This window comes from Falco punctatus (assembly GCF_963210335.1).
Source record: "Falco punctatus genome assembly, chromosome: 4".
NCBI lineage: Eukaryota > Metazoa > Chordata > Aves > Falconiformes > Falconidae > Falco > Falco punctatus.
This window is the reverse complement of record NC_137583.1, coordinates 99,189,239-99,201,762: the sequence shown is the minus strand read 5'-3', so window position 1 is coordinate 99,201,762 and position 12,524 is coordinate 99,189,239. Positions and strand designations below refer to the sequence as shown.

Below are 12,524 nucleotides of genomic sequence, written 5' to 3'. Positions count from 1 at the left end.
GGCTCCGCTCCCGAGATGCGCTGGTTTATCGGTTCACTTCTTATTTCACGTATTTTATGAAATATGATCGGAAGCGGCAGCTGCTTAGCGTTTTGCGCTGCTAGTTTAAAAAGCATTGCATCGTTGTAGCTGTCCTGCGGCTCGGTTGGCTCGGCTGTATGTGAATAAGCAGTTTCAAGGGTAGGCACGTAGTGGAAATCGCGTATGGATTATTTCCACTCTTTTTGAATGGGTGGGAGCTGGGAGGGAGGCTGACGTTAATACCTGTGGCTGCATGAATAGCATCGTATCTCTTGTGGAAGGCAAGATGTTTCATTTTTTTAAGCAGGTGCTACAAGGTGCTTGTCGTGACTAGTGAGTGTGTTTGCCGAGATGCGGATCGGTAATACACAACCGAAGGCACGAGACTGCTCCATATCGTAATGAACTGGGAGCCTGTGGCTTGCATATTGTATTTAAAGTAGAGCACCGCATGAAAGACTGCATCCTTTTTTAAACCGGTCTTGATGCATAGCCCATTGAAAAAGCCTGTTGTAGTACTGTGATAGGCAGTACCTTTTATCTATGCAGTTCAAGAGAGAAAGCCTTCATATATTTCTCTCATATAGTAGGAGGGGCCAGATGACAGTTTCAGGAAAATATTTTAAAGCATACATTGAATATATGGGTTATAACAGAGATAAAACAACTATGGATAAGTAATTGAGGATTGAACTGACTTCGTCAGGAAAAAATGGGAAGGAAGCTGAACTGTGCTATGAATAAATGGCCATGCCTGTGCAGAAGCGCAAAATATGTAATCGAAGAGAAAACCCACCTCTCTCAACTGCAGGAAGCAGCCATACATTCAAGGTCTGTGGAGGGAGTCCTTTTTATGGAGAGGCTTCTGTGGAAATAGCTGCTAATTAAAGCAAGCAGGATCAGTCCCTCTTTATCCTATTGACAAGTTAATGTTTAAAAATGACCCTTTGACTGCCTCAGGAGGTAAATCAGCAATGGGAATATGCTTCTGATGAATGAGGCTGTCATTTTAACAGCTGGCTTTTTTTTCTTTTTTTTTTGGGCGGGGGGCAGAATAGGAGATTAAGGAATGCAATTCAAAAGCAAATTTTAAAAAAGCTATGATTTTCTCCTGATGCTCTGCAGAAGTACCCCTGGAAAGCAGATGCAGCTGTTAAAATCTATATTAGGTTCTGACTCTTACATTGCTGAGTGATTTTAACCAGATAAATTGAAGGAATAGGTAACAGTATAGTAACAGTGACACTACCTGTATTTGAAAATATTCTAGTGACTTGACTTAAAATCTGTATTAATTAGACCTAAATCTACACACGCAAGCAAGTGGATATTGCCTACTATGTTGTTGTCCCAGAGTGACCTATTCTCCTCTAGTTTATATAGCAGACTTACTATAAATCCTAATCGTAAAGTAATCTTTGATGCAGATACAGTGAAATTATAATGGTAAATTTCTCCCTACCTATTCTGATTATGGTGGACCATGCTAATCAACTGTTTGAAGACCACCTATTCCTTTAAAAAAAATTGTTGCTTCTCAGGATTTTAAAATTGCAGAAATACCTTTAATCCTATTAGGACTGATGGAATTTACTCTGTCCTTGTAAACTGATGTTCTCTGGATTAATGCCAGATATGGAATAGTTTGAACTTTCCACTGGAGAGATTAAGGAAAGAGGGAAGGCAATTACAAGTGTTACACTGGTAGAGATTCAATTATGCGATTGTATACAGGATTTGCAGTTACAACACCATAATGCAGAATAAAATAAAACAAGTTTATTATTGGCAAAGCCTTTTATTTCTGCTAATAAAACTGACGTGCCAATATAATGCTAAAATAGCTGCAATAATAAGCATACATTATAGACACTTTATGTATTGACACTGATTGCCTTAAAAAGTTTCAAAACACTGGGCAATCTTTCCTCTCCTGGCAAAAAGAGGCAATATTCCTAAGTGCTTGTGCTGTAGTATCTGCTCTGGTGCTGCCTTCCCTTAGAGGTCTTGCCAGAGCTGTTCTGCCTTAGCAGATAAGCTGAATCAGCACAGATTGCATTTCTTCACAGCCTGCAGCTGCCCATAGCAAAAGTTTAGCTAAGCTGAATCCCTCAGAGGGCATGCAACAGACCTCAGTTGCATCAACCAACTCATCCTCCAGTCTAGCTCACTGCAGGTAAACAAATTATTCTCTGAGGATTATCGCTAGACCAGAGGTTTTGGCTGTGCTCTAAAATGGATTGATCAGTTGCCAGGTATATAGAGGCAATTAATGTACACACAAATTCTAGCATATGTACTTGGAAATTATTTATTCTGGTCAGAGTTAATGCATCTGTGTAAAAACTTTCACTTAATTGTTTCATTACATCCCTGTTTGTGGAATATATGAACTGGTATGCCTGGCTTTTATCTACTAAGCAACAAAATGAATTAATAACCAATAAATTTGTGAATAAATACTAGGGTTTTGCATCCAATGCTCAGCTGTGTGGTGGAGCACAGCTGAAGACAATGTGGTGCCTGCAAGAGATTGCCTTTGAGTGATAGGATGTGAATTTATGACTGTGATACTGAAGATGGTTAACTTAAAATCAGTAGAAATTAAAGTGAACCAAAACCTATCTTGCCATTCCCTGCATTATTCAGAGGAAGCCATTAAGCAGCATAGTTACTGGAGGGTAACTGCAAATAACTCTGCTAGAGGCACATGCTGGCCACAGGAAATATACAAAATAGGAAAAATGAAAATTGCTGTTAAGTTCCTAATCTAGTATCTACCAAAAAAGCTTCATAGTTGACTATTGTCTGACTGAGGACTGAGTTATTCTTCAAAAGAAACAGGAGTGAGACCAGATTGTAATTTTAGACCTACTTTGTAGCCTGTTGTAAATAAAGATTTTTCAAGCTCAAGTTTGAGGTACTAGAACTCAGAACGTTGAGGTTAGAGATGTTTACCTATAGATCATTAATGACAGGAATAGGGTAACATTGCAATAAGGAGTGATGGGTATGGGAAAGAACAACCCATCTCTTGTTCCTGGTTGACTGAGGAACTGGATTATGCAGAACACGTAGCCATCTCTTTGGATAAGAACATGATGCATCTCTGCTTGATACTGCGTAGCCCTTGCCACTGATGACAATACATGTAATCTGTAGCTAAAGCAGTCGTTGTGACCTTTGGTTTTCTGATAGAAAGAAGTGTATGAGCTGCCACACTTACTAGTTTTCCTTTGCAAAGCTCTCTTGAGCACTGGGTAAAGGTCTAACTTGTTCGTTATTGTGGGGGCAAGTTCTTCTCTCTGCTTTCTCATAATTTCTTCTGCATCAGAAAGCAGGTTTTATGCAGTGTACTGTGATGCTGAGGAAAGGGTTTGCTAACTAAAATTGCTTTGGTAGTTTTCATTTGGGAGTGTGATCTAAAGGGCAATACATAAACATAATGCCACAACTGGGCAATGCATTAAATGCTGCAAGCAGAGCTACTGGTCTTACTGCAAGCAGCAGTGACCGCTGCAGCTTTTTCTTCTCTGGAAAGCACAAGAGAAGTTGCGTGTTTCTTAGAGTAAGGAGCATCTAGGGGCATCTCTAACTCTAGGTTAATTTTCAAAGTCATTGTTTCATCAGTCCCTTCCATCCATAAAGTGTGGAGACCTCAAATGAAATTCTTGTCCCACTGTTCAGGATCAGATTTTCACCTTAACCATGTCAGTAACATATTTCTTAAAGAAAATAAATAATTAGGGAACAGTTTATAGGCTGACAAAATGGCTGAGGTTGCAGGGATCTCTGAATGTTGTCTGGTCCAACCCTCGGCTTAAAGCATTTAGAGCAGGTTGCACAGGACTCTGTTCAGCTGGGTTTTGAATAACTCCAGTCTATGGGGATTCAGACTCTGCAGCCTGAGTGACCTGTACCTGCGTTGGACCATGCTCTCACTGCAAGAGTTTCTTATGTTTAAATGAAATTGCTTGTGTTTTGGTTTGTGCCTGTTTCATCTTGTTTTTTCATTGCACATCCCTAAGAAAAGTCTGGCTCCATCTTCTTTACTTTCCCTTCTTTGTCAGAAGGGCACGCCTCTGGTTTATGGTCAGCTTTTCCATTGTGGCTCCCAGGTCTTTCTCTGCAAAGCTGTTTTCCCAGCCAGTTGGCCTCTAACCTGGACTGGTACAAAAGGAGAAGGGAGGAAGCAGAGGAAAATGACAAAGAGGAAAGGGTAGAAGAAGGGACTGGGGGGATGGTAGTGTGTAGAGGAATGCAGGCAACTATAGCCAGTATGGTGGTTGCAGCAGGCTGGTTGACCTCAGCCTCATTATAATGCTGTTGGGGGAAGACCACCGTCTTGAATGTCAATCCACAAGTGCTTCTATGCTTGGTAGTTTAAATAGGTTTTAATGTACCCTGCAACTGTAAATGATGATATTAATATGAATCAAAAAAGATGTGAGTTTTATTCTGAGATTGGTATATACGCTTCCAGGGCAGCCAGGATGCTTTCCTTTTCAACTGTCTTTGCAATGGTGTAGTTCTGGCAGTACTGGTATGACAAAGAAAGGTTTTTCTGGGCAGCTCATGTTGCGTTACTAATCTCTGTCTATTAAGGCAGACTTTTCCAGGAAGGATCATGATGCTTCAAAGGAGCAAACGTAGTTTCATGACACTAGTATAGTATATTAGCTGTGGAAGACATGGGGGGAATTGGTGCCGAAAGAAGCCTTCTGTCGTCACATAAAGGATCACTGGCATTCAGCAGTAGTCCTCAAGAATAGATGATGCAGGACTATCTTTAAGAGTCCTTTATGATGGTCCTGAAATGGATGTTGTGCATGTACATTTGAGCATATAACTCTTTCATGTTTGGAAATAACACAGGTGCACTGGGAGTTCTTCATATCTGAGAAATAGTTTGTCTTTATCATTGGTCCAGACCTGCATCCACTGTAAGTAGGTCAATCAAAGTCAATGGAGCAGTACCTGTCTGCCCTTGCTGTACGTTGTCTGTTGTGTTTTTTCTTCCAGAAGGTTGAAAGCCACCCAAGACACATAAAATAGAGGGATTTTCTTGGTCAGTCGTGTTCCTATTCAAAGATTTCAGAGGTGTGATCCTTATGATATCTGCCAAGCTGTTAAAGCATGTTGTGCAACTTCATAGTGGAGAGGTGCAGGCAGAGTACTCCCTGTACAGGAGCACACACAGGAATACTACGATCAGGTTTTTGCATGTTAAGATTTTAAGAGGCAGAGCTAACATCTCTGAGTGGAGTTGAAAGCACTGCAATCATTTTTACATATTGCTAATGCTCCTTTGCTCAGCTTTATTTTTTTTTTATACCTTTGTAGATTAACAGTGTTACTGAAATCAGGACAGTAGCTAATAAAGATGTATGTTATCCCTCCAACAGCTCAGTTTGCTTCAGTTTCTGAGTAAATAGTTAACAGCATATCGTGTAACCAGACACTTGAAGACACTCTTGGAGGATTTTTTTTAGTTAACCTGCACTTTCTGTGGTTCATATAATGTCTATCAGTATGTAGGAAAACACTGTAAAATAGTAACAGTATTATACACAAAGGACTAGAAATAGTATATATCCAAGGTTTGAATACAAAATAGTATTGTAGCATTCTATTTATAACGGTATATTCAAGGGGATCTCCAGTTCATTTGTTTGTCAGTGTTTGAGCAGAGCCTGTGCATCCTGAGGGTAATTGATCTTGGTGATCAACCAACAAAAAAGTTTTAGATGTCTTTTCACTCTATCGTGCTTGCTGCTGTTGGCTCATTCCTTTCTGTTCTCTAATGCAGGCTACCCTCCTACCTATCCCTGCAGTCACATAATTGACATGATTGCATACACGGAGTCCTTACTCTATAGGACTTTGGCACGTGACAACCAGTTTTTCCATTGAGCTGTAATCAGTTCTTCAGTAGTGTTGTAGGAGTGGTACACTTCACAGTTCTCTTTACCTGCATCCAGGCATATGCCAAAGCCTATGTCCTGCATGTCCCTTTTCTTAACCTGCTGCTTCTTCCTGCCAAGTTGAGTGATCTAATCCATGGTTCAGTGAAGTACCTCTTTGGCCCACCATCCAAAGGACAACATCTACTCTCCTCTGTCTGGACACTGCTTGCTTCAGGTCTCCTTGGTGCTACAGGGACAAGGAGATTGATCACCTCCTCACTGAGATGGTTGGCTGTGTAATGCCAAGGAGACTTGATGGCTGTTGGTCCTGACTTACAGGCTCTATTTTATCCAGCAGGTCTGAGATGGCAGGAGGGTTTCATGTTTTAATACCAGATTTACTTACCTGTAGATATTTGATATTACATTGGAATTTTTATTTACAAGAGTGATACAGCATTATGCCCAAATGACACAAGCATGATGTAAGATTGTAATGTACAGTAGAATCACAATACAAACCAATTCCCCATGCCAGTCTCTACATGCTCCGCTGCCACAAAGAGAAAGGTTTTGTCCTACTTAGAGAGGTCCCAAACCATGGACCAGATGTAAATACAGTCTGGAATCTTTAGATGGCCTGCACAGTGAGGGATGCTTAATTTCTAAGAATGAATGTTGTACCTTTTTTTCTCATGTTAAGTCCTGGATCTCGTTTTAGCCAGTACTTCTGAAAGACAAACCTTGTATTTCACTGATACCAAGTCCTGAAAGCCCTCAGAGGGAGGAGGAGAGCCTACGCACATTGGTCATTTTCTGGAGATTCAGAGTCAAGGGCTCCAGCGTAATTGTGCATGACCTTTCAGATCCGAGATCTGTCTGCATCGAGGAAGAGGCACCGCCAATTTGAAACATCTCCCAGCATCAAGGATTTTCTGGCTCCGTCAGGAGTTCCAGGTTTAAATGGCAATTAAGTCAGATTTAGTGCCTTGCACTATCAGTGTGTGACATGCCAGCTCTGCCGTGCAGGGACAGAGTGGCCCCGTGTGCCATCCTCTGTGGCAGGAAGTTACAGCAGTATGTAAAACTATATGTGGTAATACAGTCTGAAATACCATTGCTGATGACTTTTAGGCGTTCTGAGCAAACAAGGTGAAAACAAAGCCACTAATTTTCACTTTTCCATCGTAAAAAAGGGATGGGGGGAGAGAGTGGCCTGGTAAGATGTGTACGCTACAAACCATACATACACAGAGCTATGCTAACCTTTGAAATACTTGTAAACAGTTTCTGTAGAGAGCAGTAGATTTTAAGCAGCAGCAGCAGCCAAAATGCGGAAAGCAGCAGGTGTTGTGCATCCCACTTTCTGTGTCGTGGTGCTGGAGCCAGGGGTGTCTGGTGAAATCTCAAAACAGTCAAATGCTTTGAGAAGCCGAACACAGCTCAGCAAAGCAGATCTGAGCTAATGTGGACTGCCTGTCTGCCAGTAAAGAGATAACTGCACTCCATTGTTTAATTGAAATGTCATGAAACTAAAATACACTTTGGTAAAATCCACCATAAAAGTTCATTCTGCTTGTGGATCCTGCATATAGGGGGGGAGGAGGGGTATCTGTCAAGTTCACAGGTGAGGGAGACAAACTTACAGCTTTTGCTGATGAAAACTGTAGTGCCTAAGCAGTGAACCTGTTGCTTGGTTTTCAGAGGTCCTCTTGGTTTGCATGACCAAATTTAAATACCTAGAAGGCACTGCATCTGTAGATACATTTGAGGAATCTCACTGTGATTTTCTGAGTATTTCTACCAAAAAACATCTCTCTGACTGAATTTTCCTACTGTCTCCCTAATTTGCTCTGCTCCTGAAACCCTTGACAGCATTCAAAGTCACATTTTTGGAAGGCTTTTTTCTTTTTTTGTTACCTTAATTGCTGAATATAAATCTTGGCCACTCTTTCAACCTCCAGTTTCTCAAATTAATAGCATTCCTATTCCTGAGCTAGTATTTAAACGTAACTTACTTCCTTTCCACAAGAATCAACCTTTGACAGATAAATTGACAATGCAGAGAAGCAAGCTATGCCATTTTTTTTGTACAGTAAAGTGTTTGAATTTCACAAGGTAGGAGCCGTTCTCAAATATGTAAGATATACACATATGGAATGTGATGTTCTGGAAAGTCTGCAAAGAAATCCTAAAGAATCCTCTACTTACATTCCTAAAAATCAATAACCTACAGAAACACTGTGGTCTGTAATCCATTACACTGAAAGGTCTGGAGAGCAGTAGGAGCACTGTGGCATAGAGCCATATGTGTTTAAATTTAATGCCTTGTAGAATAAGATTAATAAACACCTTGGAATAACACACCCACTTCTCTAAATTTACAGGTTGCACCAGCAGTCCGATTAAAAGTAAGAAAATTAAGAATTTGGAAGAGTTGCTATTACCAGGAAGATCTGAACCAATGGACTGTATGGATACAGGCATGTTTGAAGGCATCTGCTCTTCCCATTACAAGGTAAGACACACAAGGATTTTTCTGCTGGTTTGTTTCTCTTCGGTGCAGTGCAGCTCTCTGTTGTGGCACTGCCCAAGATGGCAATGGAGGTGTTCTCCAAAGCTGGTTCAGTCTAGTGGCTCATTGCTAGTAACTGTAGCCTATAGTTAATGTATAACTGGACTATATTCAGACCCAAAAGGCCTCAACTTTCAGAAGTCGGTGACAAATGTGGATCCTCAGGACCTGTAAAATTCTAAGTTTTGTAATATAAAGTGTCTGTTCAGATGACTCTACAAGTTGTCTATTTCTTTTTTTTATGTGCTTATTAATTGCTGTAGACTGAAGTGGAGAATCAGGAGAAAGTATCTCAGAGTTGTATGCCAGAAAATGTGTCTAACTGAAGATGCAAGTTACGCCATTTTCTTTGTGAAGTCTTAGTGTTCTTTTGCTTTCAGGGTTGTTATATGGTTTGTCTGCAAAAGTTGCTGCATTTTTTTCTTTCCTATTCCATTAAGATTTGTTACATATTGCTTTAAGATGAGGGCGGTGGAGAGCTTGGTGCATTTTCTTGGCAAGTTTTTGCCTGATACCTGTGTGTACTGTCATTTACACTGAATGCTTCCTGTACTGAGTTGTTTTCATGGAAGGTACACAACACAGATTTTCAAAAACTTATTTGGGACTGGTAGAAGCACTTGAGAAATACACGAAGCGAACTAATGTAAAAGTAAAATTTCTTGTTTCCAAGAAGTAGTTCTGTGTGGCTGGGGGATGGATACATGGGACTTCATATTCTAACAATTTTGATCAACACAAGATTGCTACAGGGCAAATGCAAACCCAAAACACCAGCTCTGTGTTATTTGGGAGCTCAAATCAGGCAGTTGTGCTGTTACAAAAAGGGGCCATTACAACTGGACTTAGCTGGTTTCTGCTTTAACCCAGAGAAGACTTTCAGCTGAAGTCAGCATGACACTGTTTCTCCATTTTCATCAGCCAGTGTTGAATGATGAGGTAACCATCTGTGCTGGGGCAGTGCACTGCCGTTGCTTCTATGGTGTACAGAAATGCTAGCCAACAGTGTCCAGTATTAGCAGTCTGCCATTTTCACGAGCATGGTATTCTTCTTCATGCCTCTCATTCTTTTGTGGAAGAACTAATTGAAGTGATCCTCTTCCTAAGGTGGGGAATGTAACAGACTGTGGCACTGTGTCCTGTAGAAACAGGAGGTACTCACTTGTATGCTGAAATAACAGGAATGAAGCTTGTAAAGTATTTAGAAAAATGCAAAGATAAGCAAAAGTAAATACAACTTAGAAGGAAAAATGGATTCAAACCCTTGAGTACTTGAGACATTCCAGTAATTTTCTGTAGTTGTTGTTACGGAGAAATGTAGATAGACCATAAAGACCTGTAAGATCTGGTCTAGATAACAAACACCTCCCTAAAGAGTTTTATTTCCCTTCCCAGATGCTTGTGTGACCCCTGGTGTCCACACACAAGTGCTCCAGTGGAATCTGTATCGCCACCGGGTGTTGCCGGCTTCCACAAGTATAAATGCTGGCCTGGTCTGTGCTTTCTTGTTTGAAAGTCTTTACACTTGCATTTTACAAAGTCCCTAGCTTTAGTGCAAATTCCTAATACAATGTGTGGGAGGGGAATGACAGCTTTGGTTCCTCAAATGCAAAATGAGAATACAATTTTGTGTTGCCACCTGGCCTGCTTTAATCATGTCCTTCTCTGAATCAGAGCTTCAGAGTTTGTGCTGCTTTGTGAGGGAGAGAGCCCAGCCTTGGACAGGGCCTCTGGCTGTTGCGTGGCAAGTAATCCTTCCAAATAGGATTTGCATTCTTGCAGCAGCCATTCTGAGGACAGAGAATGAATCCATGGAGGCGAATTCTGCTTACACAGACATAGCTCAAGTCCAGCCATTCAGAACACGAGTCGGTGACAGACAGAGTTGCACGTAAATTGAGTCCTTTCTGAAAAGGACTGGTACTAGTGGCTAAGAAAAATGTACAGGGCCAGAGTGTCTGCAATGTCTTAACTGGATTTATAGGCACTTACTTAGAGGAACAATGTTCGAGCCTCCAAGTTGCTTTGTTAGTTTTATTTTAACAAAAGCTGCCAGCCCTGCAGAGTTGTCATGTGGAAATGTGAACATGCAACACAGCTACTTCTGTGTATGGTCTTGGTCTTCACTTAAAACTTCATTGCTCTTTCAGTGCTGTATACTGTGTGCTTTAAAGCACCTGACATGGTCTACTATAGTGACTCTTCTATTTGGGATGGTACCCTGCAGCTGTAGGATAGAATAAATAACTGGAGCTAAGAGCAGCTTAAATCAGAGCCAGACCTTGAATCCCTGAACTTTTGAATTGCCATTTATGTGTGGGCATTACTCTTGATAGCCTTCTAGGTGTGTTTATCCTTTTTTGGCTGAGAAATGACTGGAACATCAAGCAAAACTTAGGAAATGAAAGAATAGACTACCTTCTGGTTTATACCCAACACAGGTGTTCTGATATTAACAGAAGATATGTGAGTTTCAGTTAATGGTGGTTTTTTTTGCAATCTAAGTTTAAAATGAAAGCCTGAATAAGCACCTGAAAACTTCAAAACAATAAAAAACCTCCTTCAACTCATCAATGTTTTGTAGCTCTTGCTTTTTTTTTTTCCTCTGTAGAACATAAAGATGTGTTTGGAATCTATATTGAAGCACTGGTAACTTATAAGTGAAACATTTATTTTCAAACTTCAGGATAGTTCGATCAAAACCAGTTCATTTTGCTAGGAGTTCACAGTTCAGTGAAAGATTTCCTTATAATATATGAATAAAATAAATTGATTTTTCTTATTACTTAGTCCTGTTTTTTTTTTTTTCTTTCTAGTGCATTGAAATTGATGTTTCTATTACTCACTTCTACTAGTAAGGGACCCCATGTGTTGACAAGGCATCAATTGTGCTGGGTACCATGCTGGGTACCTTGCTGGGTCCAGTATAAATTGTAAATGCACCTTTCTGCAAAAAGTATATGATCAAAGAGGCAAGAAATATTAGATGGGCACAGACCCAGGAGCACAGAGGACAGTGAGATTTTTTTTTTTTTTTTTCCCATCAGCATGGTAAGCAGTGGCTTCAGGAACCTGCAGGCAGCCATTTACATATGCAACTCTATAGCCTCGAGGTGGTTGTCTTTTAAGGTGGTGGAGAATCAAAGCATTTCATCTATGCAAGCAAGGAGGGATCCAAAGAATTGCCCGTAATGTCATTATAGTACTCCATGCTGGTTTGATTTGAATAAGCAGTTTGCTTTAAATCAACTTGGAAATGGGAGCAGCCTCTTCACAGTGTGGGGAAGCCTTTTGCTTTTGGAAGTGAGGGTGACATACAGCTTGTCTGTCCTGCAGTATAATTTGTCATGACATTAGCTGGCACAGTAAGTTCTTACAAACTGCAGTGACACTTGCCCTATGTGACATAATTCAAAACGCTTTTTCATAATACTTCCACTTGAGCTGAAAGCGGCAAACTGTCGTTTCTAATTTCAGCCCTTTTGATCACTTGTCCCCAATGATAAGTTCTGCTTTGCAATGTTTCCCAGTGCTGCCTGAAGTGAAAAGATGAGATAGCAGCTAGCAGTCCAAGGTTTTTCCCCTGTCGCTACTTGAGAGCATGCTAGAAGTCATTGATCCTTCAAGACCTAAATCCTGTAGGAGTTAGATTCAGAAGTTAGCCCTCCCAAAGCAGACATAAAGATGTAGAAGTAACAACAGAGCCAACTAGCAATAAGGTGTGTTTGTGCTTGCCTCCATTTATTACTACTAACATTGGATGCTAGTCACAGAGTATAATACTTAAAAACCCATCAAAAGGAAAGTGGTATGGAGTGAGATCAGAGTCTTTGCAATCAAAACCAGTGCTTTTTTCTAGTTTTTATATGGGTCACCAAGTGGGAATTATTATGACTGTTTTTAATTTCTTTCGGCAAGGAGAGAGTCTTTACTCAATAAAGATTGCCTAAACTCTTGTTGCTACTTAGTGATCTATTCAAGTTGCATGTGGAATGCTGGAATTATTTCCTAGTGACTAGATG

At 40.5% G+C, this 12,524-nt stretch overlaps 1 protein-coding gene across 4 annotated transcripts in view; it reads left to right on the top strand.

The window, feature by feature from the left end:
- TMEM108 (transmembrane protein 108) overlaps positions 1 to 12,524 on the top strand; it is a 253,085-nt gene that overhangs the window by 85,944 nt on the left and 154,617 nt on the right. For all 4 annotated transcript variants that reach the window (XM_080387264.1, XM_080387266.1, XM_080387263.1 and 1 more), the window contains one exon: positions 8,315 to 8,445. The gene's annotated coding sequence lies outside the window, so the exon portion shown is untranslated. The remainder of the gene's footprint in view (positions 1 to 8,314; positions 8,446 to 12,524) is intronic.